A 26,822-nucleotide genomic window follows, 5' to 3' on the forward strand; every position below is an offset into this window, starting at 1 on the left:
TTTTGAACATAAAACATATGCAACAGGTGCTATTTAAAAACTATAAACACAGCATAGTGTCTAATGGACACACAGGCACACATGTGTGATGCTCATTAGAAACCGCTTGGCATCAGTGTCCTGTCTCCATTAAGCAGCATAGAGTCCCAAATAAATGAAGCATATTCCAGCTAATTTCTCGATTAATTTTTGTTCTTTATAAGTTGTCCCAAACAAGTGGCTGTCCCAATTAACCAAAGGCCAACTTAACTGGAATCCGCTGTAATCAAACAAAACCTCAGACTATCTACCAAATTATAGAGGCTGTACTCATTTTGCCATTTCTTCCATGACTATGCCACAAATTGTTATAAAAACTGGGAGAAGCATATCTTTTTGAAAGTGCCAAAACACAACTGGTATAAATTGACAAAACTTGGAATGTAATGCAATACAGTAAAGAGGGTTGACAGATGGGAAATAAAAGATGCAACGAAGTCCATCAAACAATGCTTAGTAGTAGTATAGCAGAAGAGGCCAATGTGAGAGAGAAAATCCTTTCCATAAGCGGCACAGGCGGAGATTCAGCTTCTCGGCTTGCCAAGGGCTCTCACATTACCAACCTTAAAATGTCTTCTCCATTCACAGTGTCAAGGGCAGAGTACTCAACAAAGGTGTAAATCGTTCAGTCTCTGGCCTTGCTTGAAATATAAACAAGCGGAAAGAAATGTGCGATGGACACAAAGCACATTTCCCAGGCCTCTTAACACGAATAAAAAAGCTTCAACAGCTTAAAATACTCTGAAAAACTGCAATCAAGAAGCTCCTAATGTGTGCAATGAAGGAAAAAGCTTCTCTTATCGAGCCAAAAAGCTTGCTTTGAGTGCCCACAGTCCAATTATCCATTCAGATTGCAAACAGTTAGAAGTCCCATTCAGAAATTATAGGCTCAATGAATAAATAAGAGCAATGAAAATGACGACCTGAAGGTTTTGACCTCTTGACATTTTATATTCTTTCACTGGATTCTGCAGGTCACAATGGATTACAGAGTCCATTGTAAATTACTTTTTATAAAGAGGCTGAATCATGCCAATGCGTTATACTTCTAGTGGTCCTTTGTTGCCTAGGTTAAGCAGACAATTTATTCCAATCCAGCTGCACAACACAAATGTTTTCTCTGTTAGGATATCAGATTTAATTATTGCTTATCTTCATCAAAACTCACATATTTTCATGACCTAGCTAAATTCATTGGACAATAATCAAATCAGGACTCATTTTCTTCACCTCATAATTCACAGGGCACTGAAGCTGAATGTAGTGTCATTACTTCCCCTCACTATAATAAATTTACTTAAGGAATTCATAAATCAAGTTACATTCATTGTAATCTTCCATAACTCACAGTGAAAATAGTGGGAAAATTACTTCTGCTGATATGTCAGAACATCCTATAATTAGGTGAGCCCTTGCAAGACGTCAGGCCCGACAGTATAGCTGGCTGGGTACTGAAAACCTGTGCCAACCAACTGGCTAGAGTTTTCAATGACAGCCTCAACCTCTCACTGCTGTAGTTGGGGGTTCTCAGCTGCTTTAAAAGGGGAGCAATCATATCAGTGGCCAAGAAGAGCAGGATGAGTTACCATCTCCCAGTAGCACACACACCTTCAGCGATGAAATGCTTTGACAGGTTGGTTCTAGCTAGAATTAACGTCCGCCTCAGCAAGGATCTGGACTTTCTACAATTCCCCTACTACCACAACACATTCACAGTGGACACAATCGCACTAGTTTTCCACTGTTCTGGAGCACTTAGGCAATAGAAATACTTATGCAAGGCTGTTGTTTATTGATTACAGCTCAGTATTCAACATCACCATTCCCTCAGTACTAATCAACAAGCTTCAAAACCCGGGCCTCTGTACCTTTCTCTGCAGCTGGATCCTTGATTTCCTTATCAGGAGACCACAATCATTGTGGATTGGTAATAACATCTCCTGCATACCAACAATCCCCACAGGTGTTACTCAAGAATACGTGCTTAACTTTATTCTCTTTACGCATCTGTAGATTTTCCAATGACACCACTGTGGTTGGTATCATCTCAAATGGCAATGAGGAAGCATACAGGAGTGAGACAGATCATCTTGTTGAGTGGTGTCACAAGAACAATCTAGCACTCAACAACTGCAAAACTAAGGAATTCTTCGTGGACTTTGAGAAGAGGAAATCAGGAGAACTCACCAGTCCTCATTGAAGGGTCAGAAGCTTCAAATTCCTGGGCGTCAACATCTCAGAGGATTTATCCTGGCCGATCGGTGCGATCACAAAGAAGGTATGTCAGTGGCTATACTTCATTGGGGGATCGGAGATTTGGTATGTCATCAATAACTCTGGCAACTTTCTACAAGTGTATGGTGGAAAGCATTCTGACTGGCTGCATCATTGCCTGGTATGGAAAGACAGCAGAGGGTTGTGATTTAGCCAACATTAAAATGGGCAAAATACTCCCAGCCATGAAGGCCATTTTTCAGAGGTGGTGCCTCAAAGTGGTATCCATCACCAAGGAACTTCATGATCCAGGATATGCCCTCTTCTCATTACTACAGAAAGGAGGAGATACAGGAGCCTGAAGACCCATACCGAGGGACAGCTTCTTCCTCCCCACCATCAGATTTTTGAACAGTTCATGAACCCATGAATACTATCTCACTGTCCCATTTCTTGGACTATTTATTTATTTTGTAATTTATTGTCATTTTATACCTTTGCTCTGTGCTGCTGCTGCAAGGCAACAAATTTCATGATATACTGGTTGACGGTAATCATAAAAAGGATTCTGATTCTCCATGTACATACACATCTATCAATGCAGATTAAATTCAATATTCTCCAGGGTTTTATTGGGTTTCTTCAACACAAAAGAACAGAAGCAACTTCTTTTCTGAATCAAGGGGGGAAAAAAGAACACAACGACCATTTCTCCCCTTGACTGGAGATGGACAATTGGTCAAATGAAAGGGTAAGCTATTTCACTGATCCATACTTAAAGGATGTCAAACAATGATCTCATCCAAAACTGGAAGTATAACTACATCAGTTTAAAAGCACATTATCCTCAGAACAACAAAGTGCTGGCAAATACATCCTTAGAGTAAAATGCATCAAGCATAGGGGCATAGCATTGCAGAATTTATGTCTAACGTTCTAATAATCTCAATAAGAATCTGAAGGTTCTCTGTCCACAGAGAAAAGAAGTAACACATTTACCGTATTTTACTAATAAATTATACATTTCCAGTTAAAGCTGAATACACTTTCCAGCTAAAATAGTTCCAGAGTAAGAGAAAAGAAATTCAACATTATCAACAGTGAATGTTGTTGCTGCCAATCTGTTTGCCGCTGATTCATACGGAATCCCTGTCATACAATACTTTCATAATGCATGTTAAAACAGGAACCACATTGTATGATATAGGAGCTTCAATAAGCGGAATTCCTTTGCACATTGTAAAGCAGATGAGCAAATAAGAGAACTTTCAATGCATTTGGGAGGATGGGTTTACTTGAGGCTGCAAAAAGGAAAATCTCAAAAGATAAAATGCATTCTTTCAATGGCATTTGCTACCAAATTGATTGGATTACTGACCACTGGGAAAGTCTCTTGTACTTTTTAAATCACTCATTACGTTTCTATCTAAATAGGAATCCTCGGTACAGGATATCCTAGGTACAGGATATCTCGTGCAAAGAAACCATAATATAAACGATATTGTAGAAAATAAAAAATGGATTTTTAAGAATTACTAAAGACAAAGAAGCATTGGTTTATTATTGTCACATGTACCAAGGGACAATGAAAACCTTGTTTTACATACTGTTCATACAGATCAAATCATTTCACGGTGCACTGAGCTAGAATTTGCTTTAATGCTGGCCTCTTGCTCTCAAATTTTTGGTTTATTTCTTTTATACTTTACTTTATCAGCAATATGTGTGCAATAGTTTTGTTTTTACATCTTATACACCATAATTGTTGCACTATAAAATAAAAACAATAACATAAAAAACTATTTGCTCCTGAGGTACTAATGATCAATTAATTCATTTGTTGAGGCAACTAACAGAAGCAGAAGAAATGAAAATGTTATCAAGTCTTCAATCACTACACTCAACTGTCACCGCTAGAAATCACAAAGCAGTGTGTCTTCTCATTCTTATTCACAGCATATGCCTAATCCTCAGTCCTACACATTTCCCCAAGGTTTTTGTATAAAACAACTGCTGCTCAGTTTTAGTTTGAGATTTAAATACAATTAGTGAATGAAGCAAGTTGTGTTGAAAAGATATCAAAACTTATGATGCGTCTGCAAATATAAAATGTAACAAATCAAGCCTAATGAGCCAGTGTAAAACAAAAACCATATTGACTTCTCATCTGAGAAAAAGTAGAATGCAAGCTGCAGGATTTTGAATTTCAACACAAGTGAATTTAAGGAAGTCAAATAACTCTGTCCTCCAAGAGGTTCACAGCCTTGTTGCAGGGGTTGGAGGATTGTGTGTCTCAGTGACCTGGAGAGTTACGTTGGCTGGAATCAGAGCCTTGTACTTTGACTCTTGATAGGGTTACCCATGCTAATCAAGTCAAAGGGTAGAGGCCAGACTAAGAGTGGTCCTCTGATCCTCCAGGTTTGGGGGTTCAGTTCAGGGCTGACAATCCTGATTGGTCAAAAAAATTGTTACAGAAACACGAATGAAGAATTCTATACCTGCGTGTCATGGTGTTCCTGAGTCTCCACCCAGGACTTGCATGACTGACAGTAGTGAAAACCGAGAGGAAGTTACTGGCACAATGAAGGAAGCCCCACGATCAAGACCAAAATAGCATTTTTAGAATGTAAACCATGTACAACACTGGCAATCTATGACAAATGACTGCAAAAATGCGTCTTTACAACTGGGTGTCAGTGAAAGCAGGCGGACAGGGTCTGGCAGACTAAAGGCAGCAATGGGTGAAACAGTTTTATTCTCAGGAAGGGAAGCTGGTCAGCATCATGATGGTGTAGCTGTCGTTTTGACGAAAGGCATTGAGAAGTACTTGCTGGAGTGGAAACCAATCAACAGCAGGCTGATGAGAGTCAGGCTGAAAGTGAACTAGTGCTATGCTCCAACTACTGATAGTGACATTGAAGAAAAGGACGTCTTCTATGAACAGCTGCAACTGGAGGTAGAGTTAACACACCAGGACATAATCAATGCCATGGGAGATCTGAACGCCAAAGTGGGAAATAACAAATCACATTTGCATGATCTCCCCCCCCCCCCGAAGCCAATTTACACAAAGATCACATTTTAGCAAATCCTTCAATACTATATTTCAAAAATCGAAATACAGTTGTATTTCTCTGGTCATTTTTCAGTTTTTCCTATCCTCTTTCCTCCCCTTCCACCCTGCATATAAATATGAAGCAACAACTACTCCCAGTGCAGTTATTATTTCAGGACACAGTACAATTAAAGAGAATAATACCATCAATGTCAAACAACCCATACAATGTATATACAGTATATCATAGTTAAATCTTTTTCACACCTGAGTATTTGTGTCAAAAATAGTCAGTGTCAGATCTGAGGTTAGGGGATGGCTAAAAGCATTAAAAACCTATTGGTAGTAATGATCAATTAACAAGCAGGCATAGGAGCAAATAACACGTCTTCACAAAACCATTTCTGCACTAGTAGCAGATTATAACACCAACCATCAGCACACATCTTAACCATTAGGATCAGACCTGGCAGTTAAACTGTATTTCAACAGAAGATCAAAGTCATTGATCTTTGGCAGGCATAAACCTCACTGATTCTCCCATTCAATACAAATTTGAAGGGTCGATCCATTACCTGACATAACCTTTAATCTATTGCTATAAGGGCAGAGTAATTGTTCAACACCACACATCCTCCATGACTGCCTCGTCTGCAAGCACATCCATTAAAAACATATTGCTAACATCCCTCAAGTTTCAACGACTGGCCGTTACCGCAAATGTTTTTAATTCTCCTTAAATTAAAAACGAGCACAACAACAACAACAATATTGAATAGAAGTACAGAAAATAAATGGCCAATGGTACTTATTGGTAGGACTGACCTTACGAAAGCAGAGCTAGCTGTCTTGGCCGGCAACATTGCAGGATTTCAGCATTTCCTATTCAACTGCTCCACTAATCAAGCACATAGCGCTTATTAGCAGACTGCATCTTTGATATTTCTTTTGCACGCTTTTCCTGCTTCTCTCCGACCCCTGCACAGCATGAACAATTGCATTCCAATAGGGACTGAGCAGATGGTTGTTTCCAAGGCAACTACATCTATTAAAACTACTGGCAGAAGGATGTGACTGCTGTTAACAGCAGTACAATTGCTAGCATTGTACTACAATGAGAAGGGAAAAGCTGCAGTACCGACTGAGCATGCTCAGCAGGTATTCTCGCCTTTTGACCAGGTGATATTTTGGGTTCCAAAATCTCAGCTATTAAGAAGAGTCCCCGCAATTTGAAAAGGAGTAACATTCGTTTACAAGTAACCTCCTGGCAAATTGAATCATCCAGGCAGTTTCCAAACTGCAACAATGTACTTTTAGCAAACCATGGCAACGGGTTGATATCGCCTTATTGATACACTGAGACAGAAAAATAGTGACACGCCTGTGGAAAAAAACCGCGTAGGTTGACTCTGCTAAATCGCCATTGATTTTGTTTGGGAATTCAATTCCTCTATATGCGTGGCAAGGGGCATAGCAGGCAGAGAGGCTGCCTCACAACCCTAGCAACCAGGGTCTGATCCTGACCTCTGGTGGTCACTTGTCAGCCATGGGTGTACTCCAGATGTTCTAGTTCCTTCTCACATCCCCCCCCCCCCAAAAAAAGAAAAGATCTTAAGGTTGGTTAATTGATACCTATATATCTCTAGTCTAGGTGTACAGTAGAATTTGGGAGAGTTAAGGGCATGTGGGAGAGTAGATTGGCAGCAGTCACAGACTTGATGGGCTGAATGGTCTCCTATTCAGGAAATATCCATGTGAATAAAAAGAGCTTACAGTTATCTCTGAAAGGGAACCATCAGCAAAGGAGAATAGCTGTTCCTGAATGTGGGGTCTCACCACATAATATTCTATTGCAGTGGGTCAGTCTGGGACAGGATCTTTATGGGGGTTTGTAAACAAACTGAGAGGCAAGTCACGTGGTCTTCCATAAGACCAAATACGAGTAAGCATTCTGTACATTTCTAAATTAGTCCCTGTCTGTAGGGATCAAAGCGAACGCAGGAGCAAAATCAGGTTGAAAAAGTCTGCTTGCTTCCATATCGATATTTTTCCTGTAGGTAAGTGACCAGAACTGCACACAGTACTCCAAGTTAGGTGTCAACAACATCTTATACAACTTCAACATAACATCCCAACTCCTGTACTCAGTACTTTGATTTATGAAGGCAAATGTGCCAAAAGCTGTCGTTATGACCCTATCTACCTGTGACACCACTTTCAATGAATTGTGGAACTGTGTTCTCAGATCCCTCCCAATGCGCAACGCCTCACACTTGTCTGCATTAAATTCCATCTGCCATTTTTTCAGCCCATTTTTCCAGCCAGTCCAGATCTCACTGCAAGCTTTGATAGCCTTCCTTGCCATCACTACACCCCCAATCTTGGTGTTACCTGCAAATTTGCAGATCCAGTTAACCATATTCTCACCCAGATCATTGATATAGATGACAAGCTTCAATGGACCAGCACTGATCCCTGTGGCACACCATTAGTCACAGGCCTCTAGTCAAAAGGCAGCCACCTACAATCACCCTCTGGCTTCTGCTGTGAAGCCAATATCTCATTCAATTTACTACCTCATCCTGAATGCCAAGCAATTCAATCTTCTTGATCATTCTCCCATGCAAGACCTTGTCAAAGGCCTTGCTAATGTCATGTAGACAACTTCCACTATCTTTCCTTTATCCACTTTCATACTATTACAGATTAAATTTGAGAATTAAGCATGATTGTTCTTTTAAAGAACCACCTACTGTGCTGTCAGCTTGTATGAGTCTATGATATTCTTAATATCATAATATCAAAACAAAGTTGTAACTGATAACCTCATAGGAAAGTGAAGGTAATTGAAATTCAATATTCTAATTTTAGTCTAAGAGACTAGATCCAAAGGGGGAAAAACTCAAGATTTTCATTATTGGTTCTTTGTCCTTATAACCAAAATGGACCTGAGGACTAAAACAATTGTAAATACTACTGATAATATTTCCAGGGAATTTAATGGATCCTACAATTGTCCTCCCAGTACAAATATATTTTGTGATAACATATTTCATTTAGTTATCAATGTGTATGTTTATAGCATTTGAAATCAAATTGCTTTACCTCATCAAAATTATTGAAATGGATATAAACCCTATCTGTAATTTTCTGAGCTATGTATTTTTGCATTGACACACATACTTATCAAGTAGTCTTTCAAGGAACTGGAAAGAAGGATAAAAATTCGTTATGGGAAAACCACAAGGCAAATAAAATGAAGCTAATGTCTAAGATATATTTAGAAACTGGATGTCACCATATTATGGTAGGTCAAATATGATGGCAGAATACAACATTAATGGTAAGACCCTTGGCAGTGTGGAAGATCAGAGAGATCTTGGGGTCTGAGTCCATTAAGACACTCAGAGTTGCTATGCAGGTTGACTCTGGTTAAGAAGGCACACGGTGCATTGGCCTTCATCAACCGTGGGATTGAGTTTAAGAGCCTAGAGGTAATGTTATGAGGGGTGATTGATAAGTTCATGGCCTAAGGAGTCAATTTTAGAAAACCTAGCACGTTTATTTTTCCTACATTTACTCACTTAGTCCAGCAGTCGTGGAGCATACGGATCCCTTCTTTGTAGAAGTAGGCATCTTGGACCTCCAGAAAGTGGTCCGCAGCAGGTGTGATTGATAATTTCATGGCCGAAGGTAGAAGGAGATGAGTTATTAACTTCAAATTTTCTGCATTTTCACTCGAAGAGTTGAACTGCAACTGTCACCCTTGCTGTGGACCACCTGGAGTTCCAAGACGCTCTTATTACATGCACGTGCAGTTCAACTCTTTGAGTGATAATGCAAAAAGTTTGAAGTTAATAACTCATGTCCTTCTACCTTAGGCTACGAACCTATCAATCACCTCTGCTGTGGACCACTACTACAAAGAAGGGATCCATATCCTCCACGACCACTGGACTAAATGTATACATGTAGGAGGGGACTACGTTGAAAAATAAATGTGCTAGGTTTTCTAAAATTGACTCCTTCTACCGTAGGCTATGAACTTATCAGTCACCCCTCATACAGCTATATAGGACCCTGGTCAGACCCCACTTGGAGTACTGTGCTCAGTTCTGGTCACCTCACTACAGGAAGGACATGGCAACCATAGAAATGGTGCAGAGGAGATTTAAAAGGATGTTGCCTGCATTGGGGAGTACACCTTATGAGAATAGGATGAGTGAACTCGGCCTTTTCTCCTTGGAGCGACGGAGGATGACAGGTGACCTGTTAGAGGTGTACAAGATAATGAGAGCTATTAAATCATGTGGATAGTCAGAGGCTTTTTCCCAGGGCTGAAATGGCTAGCATGAGAGGGCATGGTTTTAAAGTGCTTGGAAGTAAGTACAGAGGGGATGTCAGGGGTAAGTTTTTTTACACAGAGAGTTGTGAGTGCGTGGAATGGGCTACTGGTGGCAGTGGTGGAGGTGGAAATGATAGGGTCTTTTAACAGATTCCTGGGTAAGTACATGGAGCTTGGAAAAATAGAGGTCTACGAGTAAGCCTAGGTAGTTCTAAGGTAAGGACATGTTCGTCACAGCTTTGTGAGCCGAAGGGCCTGTATTGTGCCATAGATTTTCTATGTTTCTAAACAACGACAAATGCTTAAAGTAGTCATTCACAATCCTGAATGAATGCTGACAGCTTTAAAGAATCAAAAAGGTCATAGGAAAAGTGGTTCAATTATTTGTAAACGATAATATTAGATTAAGGGAAGAGCTGATGGTGCTGACAGAATGAGTAGTAAGCCTGAGAACTGCTTAGAATTTAAAATTCAATAAAGGATGACCAAGGTGTTTATAAACAATGAAAGCAAATTTGCAAGCAAGGCAAAAGATAGAGTATGAAAGGTTTTTTAATTATTCATTCAAGCGATTTTTGCTTCAGAGGCTGTGCCAGCATTTAATTGCCCACCCCTAGTTACCCTTCAGAAAATGGTGATTCTTGAACTGCTGGAATCCTGGAAGTGTGCATATACCCTCAATGGGGATCCTTGAGGCGTGCATAAACCGTCTGTGTTATGATGGGAGTTCTAGGGTTTTGACCCAACAACATTGCAGGTATGGTGATACATTTTCAAAACAGCATGGTCTGTGACTTGGAGGACAATTTCCAGGTAGTGGTGTTCTCATGCTTTTGCAGCCCTCGTGCTGCTGATCGAGGTTGTGAGTTTGGAAGATGCTCTCTTGGCAGTCTTGGTGAATTGCTGCAGTATATTCTGTACATGGTACAAACTGTTGCTACTGTGCTACGGTGGTGGAGTGACTGAATGGTTGTGGATGGGGGGGCTTATCAAACAGGCAGTGCTGTTCTGCATGATGACGAGCCTCTCATGTTGTTGAAGGCACACAGGCAGACATTCAGGCAAGTAGACAGCTTTCCATCACAGTCCTGTTGAGCCTTGTAGATGGTGCGCAGGCTACAGGATTTTGGTGAGATACTTGCTGTTGGATTCCTAGCCTTTCACTTGCTCTTGTATAATGGCTACACCAGTTCAGTTTCTGGTCAATGATAACCCCGTTGTTTGCGGGAATCAAATGTCAGGGAGGCATAACTTGGTTTTATCTTGTTGGATGTCATCATTGCCTGTCAGTTGTGTAACGCGAATGCTACTTGCCACTTATCAGCCCGGGTCTTTCTGCACATGAACGTGGACTGCTTCATTATCTGAGGAGTCATGAACAGCGTTGAATTTTGCGCAGTGATCCTATTTCTGACCTTACAAATGAAGGAACGCCATTGATAAGCAGCTGGAGATGGCTGGGTCTAGGACTTTTCTGAGCATACAGGAAAACATTAGCTAAAATAAATAAAGATTCCTCACAGGTAGAAGCAGGGGAATTTTTACATGGGAATTAAGGGAATAATAGGGGCATTAAACAAAAATTGTCCGTCCTCATTTTACAAAATGCCTTAAGTAGGAGCACAGGAGTAAATAAAGAGCCCAATAATATAGAAGTAAAGGAAATGGATGAAAGCAAAGAAGAAACAATGGAATAACTGAGAGGACTATATCCAACAAATCCCCCAGGTGATGGTCTGTATCTCATATTTTTAAAAGAAGTGTCCACAAAAATGTTGGATGCTGTGTCTTTGAAGGTCCAATATTTGGAAAGGTCTCTACAGATTGGAAGGTAGAAATGAAGACATAACCATTCTATTAAAGTAAGGCAGCGCAGAACAACAGGGAATTATAGACTGCTACTCCTCTGACACCAGTAATAAGGAAAATGCTAGAATCTATTATTTATGTAATTGGGTGCTTAGAAACTCATAATTTACATGCAGAGTCCGTAAGGATTTATGAAAAAGAAACAGTGTTCAACAAATGTTTTATTAAAGATAGTCAGAAATGGGATAAATGAGACACCAATGGATTTAGTAAATTTGGATGTTTAAAAAACATTCTGTAAGATTCATCACAACAGGTTATTAGAGCTTATATGATTATAACTGAGGCTGGCCAGCTCCTATCCCTGGCCATAAATCTCTCCCAAAGCACATCCACCAGTTTTTGAATGCACACCTGCCCCTGTTGCCAGCCACACATCTGACACCCCTCCCAGTGAAGCACCTGCCCCCACTCTCAACACCACGTCTCCCCTCACTCCCAGACTGCAGTACTGGGGCGGATGTGGTGTGCTCACAGATGAAGATGTTATTTCAGCATGATTGCACCCTGGCCTATCCTCGTCAAGGACAAAGGCTGGGGGTTCTCAGAGGGAGACAGGAAAGGTGCGTGGAGAACTTGGGAAGCCCTGAGGTGTGGGGCAGAGGAGCTGCACAGTGTGTTGAGCAGAGGGCCCGTGGAAAGAAAGGAGGAAGGGTGCACACTGATTAATGAAGGGTGTGGGGGGGGAGGACAACAACAGAATGAAAGAGAGAAAGACATGTAGGATTTTGATGATAAGAGTACAAAGGGGCATAATAAGTGATCAGAAGGTGTTTCAGTGACACGAATGCCCAGGCTGAATAGCGAAAAGGGGTGGATGGGTGAGTGGGGGCGAGGGAGGGTCAGAGTCATAGAACACTACAGCACAGAAACAGGCCCTTTGGTCCATCGAGTCCATGCCAAACTAGCAATTTGCCTAGTCCCATCGACCTGCATTTGGACCATACCTTCAACACAGCATTCCAGCTCATGTACTTCATGAAAGCCAATATGCCAAAAGACTTTTTTTACAACCTTTAGCTACTTGTGTTGCCACTTTTAAGGAATTATGGATCCATATTCCTAGGTCCCTCTGTTCTACCACACTCCTTAATGCCCTACTTCTCACCGTTTAAATTCTACCCAGGTTTGTTCTCCCAAAATGCATTACCTCATACTTGTCTGCATGAATTGATTAATCATTGATTCATAACCCATTAATTAGTGGATGATAATATGACAATGACCGGCTGGTAGCATAGTGGCATCAGTGCTAGACTGCGGGGCGGAGGTTCCCAAGTTCAAACCCAGCCGGCTCCCCCGGCACGCTTTCCATCCGTGCGGGGTTAAGAGCCGGTGATCTCTTTGAAAAAAAAACTCATCCGGCAGAAGGCAATGGCAAACCACTGCTGTAACCTGCCTCGTACGCAAATTCCAACTACGTCAGAACGGCGTGGGAGGAAGTCATCCGCTACCCGGAAAAAATCCAGATGCGACCTATATTTAATATGACAAACTGGGTCAAAAAATTTGCGGATGATTCCAAGATTGGGGGTGTAGAGCAGAGAGCGAGAGAGAGAGAAAATAATTGTGCAAGGACACCTGTACATGTGAACAGGCACCTGAGCTTGTGTCCACCTACCTCTGTATTCTAATCTTCATGCTGTAGAGCCTAATCATTAGTCTTTCAGTACTCTGTGCTGCTGGTTAACTCCTCATTCTATCCCATTTGTGCGGAAGCTGGTTTGCAATGGCCCACCCACTGGAACTTTCATTTATCCGAGTGAAGTTCAGGTCCTGGGACATGAGGATTCTCATGGACGATCTCAATGCCAACAGACGTGAACAGCAAAGACTCCTCAACTTCATCCACTGATCCGCAGTTAATCATACCTGTCTTTGTACGTGTACAGAGGCTCAGCTCCAAGTCAGAGACCGAGGAATCTGAGAGTTCAGGTTGACTTGCATATTCCTGGACACAAATTGCGAGTCTCGGTAGTTAACCAGCAAAGCAAAAGGGATACTAGCCTTTACTACAAAGAGATTGGAGTGTAAAATTACTGCAAAGATGTCCGTAATTATATATGGCTTGCTGATACAAAAACTACAGTGGTAGTACAGAGGAGGAGGTATTTGCTGTCTTGGGGCAAATTAGGGTGGGTGAATCTCCAGGGCCTGGCAAAGTGTTCCATCTGAACTTGTACAAGGCTAGTGCAGAAATTGTAGGGGACCTGGTATTAAAAATGTCCTTAGCTACAAATGAGGTGCTGGAGGATTAGAGGATAGCTAATGTTGTTCTGCTGTTTAAGAAAGGTTCTAAGACAAGGCCATAAAATTATAGCTAGTGAGTCTGACATCAGCAGAGGGCAAGTTATTGGAAGAAATTTTAAGGGACTAGATATAAGTATTTAGATAGACAGGGACTGGTTAGGGATAGTCAACATGACTTAGTGCATGGGAGGTCATGTCATACCAATCTTATAGAGGTTTTCAAGCAGATCACTAAGAAAGTCGATGAAGAAAAGGCAGTGGATGTTGTCCACATACTTTAGCAAGGCCTTTGACAAGGTTCATATAGGAGATTGGTCAAGAAGGATCTGTTGCTTGGCATTTCAGATAGGTAGGAAATCGGATTTGACATTGGCTTCAGGGGAGGAGCCAAAGGATGGTAGTTGATGGTTCCTCACTGACTGGAGGCCTGTGACTAGTGGTGTTCTGCAGGGATCGGTACTTGTCATCTATATCAACAATTTGGTTGAAAATGTGCTGAACTGGATCAGCAAATTTTCAACTGACACCAAGATTAGGGGTGACTGTCAACATTACACAGATGTCCTTGCTCAATCAACTCCCTCTGTCACTGTGCACTACAACCCAATCTTGATGCCATCTGAAAGTTTGCTGATCCAGTTTACCACAGTTTCAACCAGATCACTTAGGCTGGGTGAGACTAGAACTAGAGGTCACAGGATAAGTGCGAAAGAGAAATGTTTAAGGGGAACATGAGGGGTATCTTCTTTACTCAGAGGGTACTGAGATAGTGGAACAAGCTGCCAGTGCAAGTGGTGGATTCAGGTTAGATTTCAACATTTAAGAGAAATTTGGATAGGTACGTGGACGAGAGGATTATGGATGGCTATGGTCCAGGTGCAGGTGCAGGTCAATGGGATTGGGCCGAATAATGGTTGACACGGACTAGATGAGCTGAAGGGCCTGTTTCTGTGCTGCAGTATTCCATGACTCTATGTCTCTAGTAGTAACAACAGTAATTGATTAAACTCCTTGGGTATGGAGTTATATTTTCCTTCGAGATAATGTGAGAAAGATTAATAGGATTTCGGATACAGGAGGATTCTCCAAGGAGAGAGATTAATTGGGTTAAGCCTTCAGGACTTTTAATTTGTTAAAGAAAGGCTTTCTGTGTAATAGTTATGTGCAGTAAAGGAAAATAGCACTGTCACAGTTACTTTAAGGCAGGCAAAGGAGACTTCATGGTATCAGGCAGAGAAAGAGTAAGTTTGAGTGAGGTTCTGCAGCAGGATTGTCGCTGCCCACTGGGTAGTGTTTCTGAATCAGTTACAGCCTTGAAAAAGGAAAGTTAGATAAGGGCAAGCAAAATGGCAACATTGTTGTGGCCAATTTCTTTGACAGATCAAGAATGATTTCTGATTAGTTACAACAATGTTACGATCTATAATTTTTGGACAAGATAGGGGTGACGCACATTGAAGGGATGCATGTCCGAAGTAAAGTTGTATCTTCAGTTGTAATGAAGTTGAAGTATAGATACACTGCAACACACACAAAAGTTGCTGGTGAACGCAGCAGGCCAGGCAGCATCTATAGGAAGAGGTACAGTCGACGTTTCGGGTCGAGACCCTTCGTCAGGACTAACTGAAAGAAGAGATAGTAAGAGATTTGAAAGTGGGAGGGGGAGGGGGAGATCTGAAATGATAGGAGAAGACAGGAGGGGGAGGGATGGAGCCAAGAGCTGGATGTTGATTGGCAAAAAGGATATGAGAGGATCATGGGACAGGAGGCCTAGGGAGAAAGAAAAGGGGGAGGGGTGAAGCCCAGAGGATGGGCAAGGAGTATAGTGAGAGGGACAGAGGGAGAAAAAGGAGAGAGAGGAGAGAGAGAAAAAGAATATATATATAGTCAGTCTATCCACAGCTCCTCTACTGTCAAGATGAAGCCACACTGAGGTTGGAGGAACAACACCTTATATTCCGTCTGGGTAGCCTCCAACCTGATGGCATGAACACTCACTTCTCTAACTTCCGTTAATGCCCCTCCTCCCCCTCGTACCCCATCCGTTATTTATTATTATTATATACATATTATTTTTCTCTCTCTCCTTTTCCTCCCTCTGTCCCTCTCACTATACCCCTTGCCCATCCTCTGGGCTTTTTCTCCCCCCCTCCCCCTTTTCTTTCTCCCTAGGCCTCCGTCCCATGATCCTCTCATATCCCTTTTGCCAATCACCTGTCCAGCTCTTGGCTCCATCCCTCCCCCTCCTGTCTTCTCCTATCATTTCGGATCTCCCCCTCCCCCTCCCACTTTCAAGTCTCTTACTAGCTCTTCTTTCAGTTAGTCCTGACGAAGGGTCTCGGCCCGAAACGTCGACTGTACCTCTTCCTAGAGATGCTGCCTGGTCTGCTGCGTTCACCAGCAACTTTTGTGTTTGTTGCTTGAAATTCCACCATCTGCAGATTTCTTCATGTTATAGATACACTGTATATTATTAACAAAATAGCTGTTAGAAAGCTTGAATTGTCCAGACAACTCCCATGTTACAGCCGATTGGGTGATAGAAATTTGTCCTCACAGAATTCACAAATCACTACCTAAAATTTGAGATACAAAATAAATTCACTCTTGCGGAAAAGTATATAAATGAACACAAATTTGCATTATGGACATAAACCCCAGTACACAGGGATCATCTGTACTTCATAGAAAATTCTCACTATTCATTCCGTATGCTCATCAAGTTGCTTCAGTATAAACGTCAGCTGGTTTGCTGCTTTCAGAACATCAGGACTTGGTTATTAAAAATGTTTTTATATTTGAAATCTTAAAACAGCGGAAGGGACTCGATACTTCTGTGGAGGTGGAGAGGGTGCAACTGGAAATTGGTAATTTACAATTTGGAGACTCTACTTATCATAAGTTTTCCCTTTGTTTCCTGCCAGGCAGGAAAGCTAATGGTAACTGGAGGCCCTTGGTTTGGTTTTGAAATCTGTAATAAAAGGCACGTACCTTTTAGGGGCAGCAGCTGCTGCCTCCATTTTGCTTCTGTTTTCCTGAGCTCTGGGAAACTGGCCAGGAATGGCTAAATTTAGATCAAATTTACATCAAGCTCCCAATTGCGCTTTGGGCCTTGCTATTTATAAAATTTACCACCACCAAAACAGGGCACTTGCTTGTCTTGCGTCTTACACTCATTTAAGTGGCAACTTGTGCAGCGCTTTGAGTTGGAGTTGCCCCATCCACACCAATCCATCATATGGAGTCCTTGAACTCGTAGAACTTTGAGAGTCACTGGGTTTAGTCTGCATACAAGGGACTAGAAACAGGTGTGCATCCTCAAAAGTGTGCTGTATGGTTACTGAACCAAAGACAAACCTGGTCTCGGGTCACCACACCAGACTCCCCCCCACACACCTACCTACCCTCAAGCTCTCCATAAATTATGACATCCAGCACCATACGTGGTCTGGTGTTTGGGGTGGGGGGGAGTGGCTGGAGGCTGGCTATGTGATTGGGACCTGGGGAAGCTGTGGTATGGGCTGGCTGGCTATATCAGCACCTAATGCGAGGTCAGGCCCTCAGTCATGCAGTCAAGATGGGTGGGGTTGATGTGGGAATTGGAGAGTTAGAAGATCATTGGTTGAGGTGTCATGTCAATCAAGGGATCAAGCAACCAGAGAATCATGGGATTAGTGTGTTGGACTGCTTGTAGGTATCGGAGAATTCCAACAATTGCTGACATTGGGATTGAAAACTTAGGTCAACAGGAGATGTAGAGAGGATTGGAGTTGTCTGGTAGGCGTCAGAAATCTCAGTGGACAAACATCTTGGAGACAGTGTACACAACTCCTTGACCTTCAACATAGCCTTGGACAAGGATAGAAGCAGACTGTATGGGAAACCGTTTAACTCGGGGAGGTCTAGTTATGATGCTATTAGGCAGGAACTTGAGGGGTGAAAATGGGAACAGATGCTCTCGGGGAAATGTGGAGGTTGTTTATGGAGCACCTGCATGGGATTCTGGATAGGTTTGTTCCACTGAGGCAGGGAAAAGATAGTGGATTGAGAGAACCATGATTGACAAGAGAGGAGAAGCATCTAGTCAAGAGGAAGAAAGAAGCTTACTTAAGGTTTATAGACCTCTCGGGAGTTATAAGATAGCTAGAAATGAGCTTAAGAAGGGATCTAGGAAAGCTAGAAGGGGTCATCAGAAAGCCTTGACGAGTAGATTAGGGTAAGTCCCAAAATGTTCTACACATATGTGACGAACAGAAAGATGATTAGAGTGAGAGTAGAACTGGTCAGGGATAAAAGAGAAATCATGTGCTAGGAGTTGGAGGAGGTAGGGCAAGTCCTTAATTAATACTTGCTTCGGTACTCACCAGTGAGAGAGACCTTGATAAATGTGAGGTCAGCGTAGAACAGGCTAATGTGCTAGAACATGTTGAGGTAGAGAAAGAGGATGTGCTGGAACTTTTGAAATATTTGGATAGATAAGGCCCTGGAGCCAGTCCAGTTATACCCCAGATTATGTGATCTTAGCATCCTTGCTGGCGACAGGAGTAGTACCAGAAGACTGGAAGATGGCAAGTATTATTTGTTTATTCAAGAAAGGTAATAGATATAATCCTGGGAATTATAGATCAGTATACACTATTGAAAAAGATTCTTAGAGACAGGATTATGAGCATTTGGAGAAGCATAGTCTGTTAAGGAATAATCAATGTAGCTTTACGAGAGGCAGGTCATACTGCATGAGCATAGTTGACTTTTTGGAGGAAGGGACAAAACAAATAGTTGAAGATAAAGCAGTGGATATGCTGTACATGGATATAGGTAACAAGGTTCCCCATAGTAGGCTCAACCAAAAAGATAGGAGGCATGGAGTCCAGGTAAACTTGGCTGTGTGGATTCAGAACTGGCTTCCCCATAGAAAGCAGAGTGTGGTAATTGATGGAGCATATGCTGCCTGAAGGTCTGTGACTAGAGGTGTTCTGCAGGGATCTATTCTGGGATCCACGCTCTTTGCTATTTTTATAAATGACTTGCATGAGGAAGTGGAAGGGTGGGTTTGTAAGTTTGCTGATGCCATGAAGGTTAGTAGCATTGTGGATAGTGTAGAAGGGTTATCCTGGGTTACAACGGGACATTGACAGGACTGAGAAATGGCAGATGGAGTGTGAAGAGAAGCACTTAGAAAGGTTGAACGACGTCAAAGTACAAAGTTAATGGCAGGATTATTAGTAGTGTGGAGGAACAGAGGGATCTTGGGCTCCACATCAATAGATCCCTCAAAGCTGCTACACAAATTGATAGAGTAATGGTGTGATCACCTTCATTAGTTGGGGAACTGAGTTCGATCTGAGAGGTAACATGCCAGCTCTATAATACTCAGATTACACTACATTTAGATTATTGTTCTGGTCACTTCATTAAAAAATGTGGTAGTTTTAGAGAGAGTACAGAGGATATTGACCAGGATGTTGTTTGGATTAAAGTCTAATGAGGAAAGGTTAAGTGTGCTAGGGTATTTTTCTTTGGAGCAAAGGAAGATGAGAGTAACCTTGATCGAGGTGTACAGGATAAGAGCCATAGATAGAGTTGACAGACAATACCTTTTTCCCAGGATGGCAATGGCTATTATGAAAAGGAAATACTTTTAAGGTCATTTGAGGAAACAAATATGTGTGGGGGGGGGTGTTAAAGGTAGTTTTTTTTTACACAGAGTGGTAAGTGCATGGAAAGCATTACCTTGGGTGGTGGTAGAGACAGATACATTGTGGGCTTTTAAGATAGGAATATGGGTGAAAGAAAAAATGGAGGCCATGTGGGAATAAAGGGTTAGTTTCAGCTTGGAGTAGGATGAAAGGTCAGCAGTACATTGTGGGCCAAAGGGCCTGTACTGTTCTATGTTTTATGGAGGGCCATTGATCAGGGTATCAGACCAACTGAGAAAGGTCAGGATGAGCCAATCACTGTGTGTGTGTGTAGGGTGGAAGTCGTTCAGGAGTGGTATCTAGGAAAGGCCTAAAAGACTGGTAAATAGTGGGAATGTGCAATGAAAAAAATCGGTATCCTGGGAATGTCTGGGATTAATTTTCCTTGCAAATAGCAACAACAGCTGATACAGAAAGAATAGTTTTGCTAGATGGCAAGGTGACACTGTAGGTATGTCTGGTACATGAAGCTAATCCTCCGACAGAGTTAGATTTTCAGAGTAGTTCAATTTGTCAAAGAAATGCTCTCTTCCAAGTTGATTGTTGGTGTCACACTTAAATAAAAGCATTACACTTACAAATTTCTAGGCCTTAGCACTTTCTGGAAGTTCTGATAGCTGATTTTTGATAACTTTCTTTGATTACCTTGTCCACTAACTTTCATCCATTTGTTGTACATAAGTTACCAAGGAATCTCCTATGGGATAATTTCCCTGTTGTAGGATATTAGTACTGGCATCAAATTCAATCCAGTTGAACCCTCTGTATAAAGTGGGAAGAACTTTAAATCCAGTTCAACAGAATGTACAGAATTTAGTGCAACAAACAACCAATAATCCAGCATCCATTTAGCAGTGACAACCAAAGATACATTAAATTTCTTATCAAATATTTTGATGCAACATAAAGCATATACAGTACTTATACACCTTGATGAACTGATACAACTGATTAACTGCAGAAGCACGTTTCCAGCTTTGGCAGTAACATTACAATCACATCATAAATTCAAAGTCTAGGCATGAACATTTTAAAGAATGGGGGATATTATCACATGACTATGTAGAGTAGCTAAAACATGCAATGTTTTACTGACCACTGCTTTCCTGCAAGAAATGTAACAGGAGAGGTATTTCAAATTGCAAGTGGGCATCCTTAATTTCATTATCTTCTTTTCCTCAACTTTTTAGGCAATAGCTGCCATAAGATATCATATAACCATATAACAATTACAGCACGGAAACAGGGCCATCTCAGCCCTTTCTAGTCCGTGCCGAACTCTTACTCTCACCTAGTCCCACCAACCTGCACTCAGCCCATAACCCTCCATTCCTTTCCTGTCCATATATCTATCCAATTTAACTTTAAACGACAACATCGATCCTGCCTTAACCACTTCTGCTGGAAGCTTGCTCCACACAGCTACCACTCTCTGAGTAAAGAAGTTCCCCCTCATGTTACCCCTAAACTTTTGCCCTTTAACTCTCAACTCATGTCCTCTTGTTTGAATCTCCCCCATTCTCAATGGAAAAAGCCTATCCACATCAACTCTATCAATCCCCCTCATAATTTTAAATACCTCTATCAAGTCTCCCCTCAACCTTCTACGCTTCAAAGAATAAAGACCTAACTTGTTCAACCTTTTTCTGTAACTTAGGAGATGAAACCCAAGCAACATTTTAGTAAACCTCCTCTGTACTCTCTCAATTTTATTGACATCTTTCCTATAATTCGGTGACCAGAACTGTACACAATACTCCAAATTTGGCCTTACCAATGCCTTATACAATTTCAACATTACATCCCAACTCCTATACTCAATGCTCTGATTAATAAAGGCCAGCATACCAAAAGCTTTCTTCACCACCCTATCCACATGAGATTCCACCTTCAGGGAACTATGCACCATTATTCCTAGATCCCTCTGTTGTACAGCATTCTTCAATGCCCTACCATTTACCATGTATGTCCTATTTTGGTTAGTCCTACCAAAATGTAGCACCTCAAATTTTTCAGCATTAAACTCCATCTGCCATCTTTCAGCCCACTCTTCTAACTGGCCTAAATCTCCCTGCAAACTTTGAAAACCTACTTCATTATCCACAACATATCCTATAACCCTGCATAAAAGGTTGTCTTTGAAATTAATTTTATAATTGCCCCAGACATGATCCAGATAGATTTTGAACAACAAAGATTTTGCTTCCTGAATACTTTTGTATGTATCTTAAGGATTTGGGCTGCTGATAATGAAAATCACCAGGAAATTTCCCTAACACTTACCATTTGTTTCAAAAATCACCGATATTTGATATTTCAATTCAAAATTCAAGTCAGAATAACTGACACCAAGATTAAGGATGGCATTTTTGTTGGTCCACAAATCAAATGGGTTATCAATGACAGGTGAAATGGTATCAGAGCAACTGGAATCTGTAAATGCTGACTAATTATTGTTGGACACTTAAGCAAGAAGACTTTGAAATCACCAACAAAACATTTTTAGCTTAGTCGAACTATTGCAACGTGTCAGCACCATAATGAAATTAAGTGCACTATATTCAATAAAAGTTAATTTCTTGTTTCTCCAAATTTCTATGTGATAAAAGTAGTCTGAAATTATATTTGTGTTTAGCTTTACGTGGTCTGTCATAAACAAAAAAGAAATTCTGAGGAAGTAACGCCTTTGAAAAACTTTGTTGTCCAATGACATTTATAACAACTTCTCAAACCAATAGAGCTATTTTAAACAAGTTAAACAGTAAGGGTTATGGACCATGAAGTGTGGTGGCACTGCAAAGAGATTAGATAAAAGTATTTTCCCCTGAGAAATTCATCTGTGCAAAGCCAAAATAACAGGTGTGATGGAATTGAACTCCATGGTAACATTCTGATAACCAACTTTTCACACTTTGCAGGTGTTACTGACAGTCATCAATATTGTATGATCATTTTGGTGCGGGATTTTCTTAATCCCAGTTAGCAGGTTCCTCTGGCAGATTGTTTGGTGTTCCAGATTTCAGCAGTCACTTGTGTCTCCACTCTGTCTAGTGGTTGGCTTGTCCAAATGATTTCACAGAAATGCAATGTCACAACTTCATTTCCACCATAATTTTTAAGTACCTTTGTCTAAACAAAGACTGACACTAGCTATTTATAGACCTATGAACCAACTTTTTTTCTACAATTTAAGGCTGAAGCAATATCTTTAAAGGGCTAGTCACACTTGACTTGCCTTCAGTTGGCCACGGTATACTCTGCACAGTACACATCTATCTCTTCACTGTGTCTTCAATACCTTGCTGCAACTCGCGTTGCAAAGAGCTCCAGTGAATTCCACAATATTTTAAGAACTTTAAAATAGGGAGATATGGAATAACATTTTAACGGTTTTATGAATTTCTAGACCTTTGATTTGAATGTTTTTTGGCTTTATTATTAATTGTTTCTTTCCTATACGTCTGGATGAATGATACAACTTTTAGCATGTGAATTGAATAGACTGGTGGACCACTTCATTATTCCTGTGTCTAACATACGATTCCATCAAAAGAACCTCAGGGTGCCACACAATTAGGACGTGAAATATGGTTATTAATCCTTTAGCAGCCTGCTACGTGCTAATGAGGGAGGTACTTAACTGTTTTTTTTAATATTCTCCTAGGTAACAAAGGAAGATTACCAAATCCATGTATACTGATGATTACTGAGAATGCAAATCTCTTCACAAAATAAAGTCAATTATTTACTTATTTAGGAACTTGCATAAAAATGTAAAAGTACCACCAATTCAGTCAAGATTTCCCTGTACACCATGTGCAAGCCTGCCTTCTAATGCAGGCTTTGTAATACATTGTAGAGCCAAACTTATTCCTGAAAAGCTGCTGCAAATTGATTTTGAGATGATTTTTCTTTTCATATAAACCAAGAAACCACAGGGACAGGAGCCTGAAGAAAATTCTAGACTGAGTCATGGTCTTGGTTTTCACTTCACAATAGCTTATGACTAGTTGCTTTCCAAGCAATTTCAGTTTTTATTTTAGAGACGCAGCTTCCTGCTTTTTACTTTAACTAGCTAAATTAACAATCTTGCCTTTCACATCCTCAGGACAGATCAAGTGATTTCATATTTGATGTATGCTTGTTTGAACTGATAAAATTCTCATTTTGTTAGTTAAGATCACAACGACAGGCCCCGCAATCAGTAATTGCCAGCAAATAGCCCCCACTCTCACATTCATGTTTCTTTGACGACACTCTCTGTACTGTGGTTTTCTCTCCAAGCGGTTTTAACAAACACATGCGCCTGCACAACAGGGCCATTCTGTCTTGGGCCTATTTCTTCACTTAACAAGATTATGTCTGATCTGACTGCACCCCTCATCCCTTCATTTTCATGGTTACCTTCCGGTTTAAGGTGAATCTCAGTGACTTCTGGCTGGTGGCTAATGAAACAAGGAAAACAACTAAATACTCTGTTAATCACTCTTTTTCTGGCAAACAATCATCGCAAGCAATAGTATGTAACTTCCCTTTGGACTTGGAGGCAAATCGATGATGGTAGAAATGAGATGAGATGAGGCAGCGGGCCTGTTGTCAAGATCAATTTGAGCACCAGGACAACTTGGAAAGGTTGGGCACAGGCCCAGTCGAGACATGGGGTTGAGGCCCTAGAGAGTCTTGAAGTGATAGAACCTGACGTATGGATGACGATTTAACCACTGGGCTGAGTCAGACGGGTTGGGTTTTCGCCAGATCCAGGTGGTGGGATCCAGGCCCAAGAGCGTGTCAAAATGGCCAAAACTGACGTTTGAACAATGGTTTAGACCCCAGGCTGAATCAGAACGGTCAGGTACAGGCTGAATCGAGGCGGCAGGGTCCAGGCCCCAGAGCAGATTGAAGTGACCAAAACTGATGTTTGGACGACGATTTAGGTTTGGGGCCAGGTTGAAAAGGTCAGGGTGTTGGGGCTAGAAATTATGGATGGACCAGTTCAGCTTGCTGATCTGCTCTGCACTGAACTAAGTGTCTGTGGATGGACACTGTGGACTTCAGTTCAGAATGCTATTTGCTTGTGTTTATTTTTTGCAAGATTTGTCTTTTTTTCCTCTGCACATTGGATGTTTGATGGTCTTTTTTGTTTTTTTGGGGGGGTTTCCTTGTTTTGTGGCTGCCTAACAGGAGATAAATCTCAAGGTTGTATAGTGTATACTGTGACAAGAATACACATAGATGTTAGCTGTCCTGTGTGATCAGCAGTTGGTCTGCCACCTGTCTTCAGGAGAGAGAGAGATAAGGAAGATAATGGAGCAGCATTTGGAGATGTGTAATGAAGGGATGGGAGAGAGAGCTATCTAGAGCGGCTCCCCCTTTGAACCCTGAACTGTTTGAAGTGATGGACAGGCGATACCCCAGCAGGGGGATAAAAAGGGACAGGTTTGCTAAGGCAGAACACACATGACACCCGAGGTGACGAGACCCTGGAAGCGGTGCGCCTCTCACAAGTCGGTGGGAAGCTCTTGGACGGCTGATCGCGGGATCAGCCTTAGACGCTCAGGGTGGAAAGGCACGATCGGCGGGAACCTGGTGTGTGTCCACCCTTGCCTGGGTGCCAGGTTCAGCGCAGAGAAACGGTCGTATCTGGAAACGGAGGGCTCACGGTCAGTGACCTCAGATGATATCACAAAGGGCTCGCCCGAAAGCTGACTGCGAAGGTCTGTGTGGAAGCTGTGTTGAATATTCATTCGTTTTGCTCTCTCCCCTCCCCCCCCACTGTCCATCACCATGGCAACGATTACTGCGAACTGAACTAAATTGAACTGGACTTTGTGTCACTTTGAAACTGGTCATTTACCCCTAGACAATGATAGAGCTTGATTGATCCTGTTATCTTAATTCTGTGGACAAGTGTGTTTATCATTGCTGAACTGTTGCATTTATTATCCTTTTTGATTAGAGTACTGTGTTGCTTGTTTCTTTAATAAAACTTTCTTAGTTCTAGTAATCCAGACTCCAACTGAGTGATCCATTTCTGCTGGTTTGGCAACCCAGTTACGGGGTACGTAACAATACATACTTTGATAATACAATATTCTTTGAAGTTTGAACTTTGAACCTGTCACTCCCTTGCTTATCAAGTATGTGTTGAGTCTTGCATTTAAAATATTCAAAGATGCTATCTCTACTAAACTTTGAGAAAGGAAGTTTCAAAGGTTCACAAACTTCTGAGATTCGTGGAACAAATTGTGCATCTGGTGGAGCTACTACCTCATGGCTCCAGTGACCCAACTTTAATCCTGACCTCCAGTGCTGTCTGTTTGGACATTTCATATTCTCCTTGACTGCATGGGTTTCCTCCATGTGCTTCAATTTCCTCTCACAGCCCAAAATGTAGGGGTTGATAGTTAAATGGCACTCTAAATTGCCCTTAAGATACATAGAAGAGTGGGTAGATTTGATTGAAATGCACGAAAGCTTAAATGTGATGTAGGGTTAGTCTCATTGTTACAGTTGGAAGTTCTCACCTGCATCAAAAGCAAAACAATCATACCAGTGCCCAAAAAGAGAGGGTGAGCTGGCTTTACAACTCACATCTATAGTGATGAACTGCTTTGAGATGTTGGTTATCGCTAGAATCAATTGCTGCCTCAGCAAGGACCTGGACCCACTACAATTTACCTATCGCCACAATACGTCTGAGCAGACGTGATCTCATTGGTTCTACATGCGGCCTTGGATCACCTTGAAAATATTAATACTTATGTCAGGCTACAGCTCAGAATTTAACATAATCATTCCTACAGGTCTAATCAAAAAGCTCCAAAACCTGGACCTCTGTACCTCCCATTGCAACTGGTTCCTTGACTTCCTCGCCAGAAGACCATAATCTGTGTGGATCAGAAATAACATCTCCACCTCGCTGACAATCAATGCTGGCACACCTGAAGGACGTGTGCTTAGTCCACTGCTCTACTCTCTCTCCACCTATGACTGTGTGGCTAGGCACAGCTCAAATGACATCTGTACATTTTCTGACAACACAACTATTGTTGGCAGAATTTCAGATGGTGACGAGAAGGCATACAGGAGCGAGATATATCAGCTAGTTGAGCGGTGTCACAGCAACAATCTTGTACTCAACGTCAGTAAGACCAAAGAATTGGTTGTGGACTTCAGAAGGGGTAAGGTAAGGGAACATACATCAGTCCTCACAGAGGGGTTAGAGGTGGAAAGGATGAGCAGTTCAAGTGCTGGGTGTCAGCATCTCTGAGGATCTCTCCTGGGCCCAATAGTTACAAAGGAGGCACGACAGCAGCTGTACCTCACTAGGAGTTTGAGGAGATTTGGTAGG

At 41.6% G+C, this 26,822-nt stretch overlaps 1 protein-coding gene across 6 annotated transcripts in view; it reads right to left on the minus strand.

Annotated features, from left to right (window-relative positions):
• Nucleotides 1-26,822, minus strand: part of LOC134351648 (FYVE, RhoGEF and PH domain-containing protein 4-like) — a 274,569-nt gene that overhangs the window by 135,164 nt on the left and 112,583 nt on the right. The window contains exon 1 of one of the 6 annotated variants that reach the window (XM_063058085.1): nt 6,134-6,309. The exons of the other annotated variants lie outside the window; for them this stretch is intronic. The gene's annotated coding sequence lies outside the window, so the exon portion shown is untranslated. Of the gene's footprint in view, nt 1-6,133; nt 6,310-26,822 lie in introns of those variants that run through there. 6 annotated transcript variants of the gene reach the window in all.

The sequence above is a fragment of the Mobula hypostoma genome, chromosome 9 (assembly GCF_963921235.1).
Source record: "Mobula hypostoma chromosome 9, sMobHyp1.1, whole genome shotgun sequence".
Taxonomy (NCBI): Eukaryota; Metazoa; Chordata; class Chondrichthyes; order Myliobatiformes; family Myliobatidae; genus Mobula; species Mobula hypostoma.